The sequence below is a fragment of the Scomber scombrus genome, chromosome 12 (genome assembly GCF_963691925.1).
Source record: "Scomber scombrus chromosome 12, fScoSco1.1, whole genome shotgun sequence".
Taxonomy (NCBI): Eukaryota; Metazoa; Chordata; class Actinopteri; order Scombriformes; family Scombridae; genus Scomber; species Scomber scombrus.
In genome coordinates, this window is record NC_084981.1 from 28,209,972 (window position 1) to 28,212,350 (window position 2,379).

Below are 2,379 nucleotides of genomic sequence, written 5' to 3' on the forward strand. Positions count from 1 at the left end.
CACATTTGATCAGAAGCTCACATCCCTGCTGTTTTTATTTAAATGTCACAACGGGAGAAGGTTTTTTTATCCCGTGTACAATTTATGTTTGAGTAAATGTAACCCTGCCAATGCTCTCCAACATAACCTCCGGCTGAGCAGGTTTTTTCTTAAGGGGCAAACATCATTATCTGTCAACGCATTAGACGGTTTTAAAAGTCACGCAAAGTTCACTGACAGAGAGTATAAATACTAAGGAAAACCTCTCTAGATAAATAGAGATAATAAAAGACTTGTGTGCTTTCTTCAGAATGGAATTGAAACGTACAGTCATGCCCAACCAACCATCAGGCAGGACCTTTTTTCTACAACATGTTGCGGCTGACTCTCATGTAAAAATTCCTGCAGGTTTTTCTACTGGCTGAAGTTACACAGGAGGCTCTTGGCTCCGCTCTGCCACGAATTCAGCGTCTCCATTGGAGTTTTTTCCATCCTGCACAAGAGAAAAAGAAAAAAAACACTCACGATCAGTAAACTGGGCTGGAGCTCTTCAGACTCATTAACAATAGATAACAAGAGTCTGAGGTAAGCTTGGTGGTACTTGTAGTCAATATTGGAAGAAGTGGAAGCAGATTCTTAAGTAAAATTAATAATATATGGACCGCCCCTCTGACCACTCAAAGCACTTTTACACTACAAGCCTCATTCACCCATTCATATGCTGTTAGCAGGCTGCTTTGCAATGTGCCAACCTCCTCATCATGAGTATTTACTTGCAGTCACATGGCACTGCCTTTGGGAGTAATTTGAGCTTCAGTAATCTTGGCCAAGAACACTTTAAACATACAGACTGGAGAGACCTGCTCTACCACCTGAGCCCCAACCGCAATCAAACATGTAAAACTACACTGTTGAAGTAGAGTGGTTTCAAATTCTTACTGAAGTAAAAGTAAAGTGCAAAATTGACTGAAATTATCGAAAGTAAAAGTACTTAATAATGGTGCGTTTCAACATTTCTGCCAATAAATGGCTCCCTGAAAGCTTTATTTTCTGAAAAACAGTATAAAATATCTCTCTGAGGTGTTGCTCTGTACTTTACACAGTTCTTGGGTTTTGAGACTGGGCTCCGTACATCATCAGCAGCTTGATCATCTTGAATCTGTTTATTCTCACAGCATCGTGCATGGGTGTGTCTCCCGTCCTACAGTCAGCGAGCAAAAACAGACATTCAGCATAAGCAAAGCTCATCTGGAATCATTTCACAAACTCAATGATTAAAAAAAACACAGCTGTGACTTTTCATAGTATTGATATTGTATGTATAATTTAATTTGGACCATTGTAATTTAACATATTACATAGATAACACAAGTCTGCAGCCCCACGTTTTGTAGCTGTAAGCCTCAGGCCGTAAACACAGCAGTGACTGAATTAGCTTTATATCCTTCTGTAGGAGATTTAATGTAGACTAGCTGCAGATGTCTAAGTCCTTACTCTGTCTTTGGCGTTGACGTCCGCTCCACAGTGAATGAGATGCTCAGCACACTCGTGGTGTCCTGTCCTCACAGCCACATGGAGAAGGAGTGCTGCGCAACTGGGGAGAAAACAGCAAAATGTCTTGATTAATGCAGGAAAAAATATTTATAATGCCACTAAAACATTATATAAACCTGTTGTCCTCGAGTCAAGGAAGGGAGGAAAGATGGAAGGAAGGAAGTAAGGAAGGAAGGAAGGAAGGAAAGATGGAAGGAAGGAAGAAAAGGAAGGAAGGAATGATGGGAGGAAGGAAGGAAGGAAAGAAGGAAGGATGGAAGGAAGGAAGGAAAGATGGAAGGATGGAAGGAAGGAAAGAAGGAAGGAGGGGAGGGAAGGAAGGAAGGATGGGAGGAAGGATGGAAGGAAGGAAGGAGGAAGGAAGGAGAAGGGAAGGAAGGAAGGAAGGAAGGAAGGAAGGATGGAAGGAAGGAGGGAAGGAGGAAGGAAGGAAGGAAGGAAGGAAGGAGGGAAGGAAGGAAGGAGGGAGGAAAGGCAGACGGAAGGAAGGAAGGAAGGAAGGAAGGAAAGAAGGAAAGAAGGAACAGTCAAAACAGACGGGGTCAATTTGAGCCGGGAGGACGACACGAAGGTTAAAGAATCAAACATTATTTTTTTTGCACTATGTCTACACAGGTGTGAATGTTTTAAATGACCACCAGATGGCGCCAAAGTAAAAAAGAAAAAAAAAGAAAAAAGAAAAAAAAAAAGCTCCACTCATACTATATTGGCTTTTACTTGCACCAGAGAGAATATGAGCTCTATGCAGCAGAGGTGGCTGTATAGTAAACTCCAGTTTCCAGGTTCAGAGTGTGGACAAACCTTGTCTCTGGAGGTGTATTTGGCTCCCTGGTCGAGGAGGAGCTG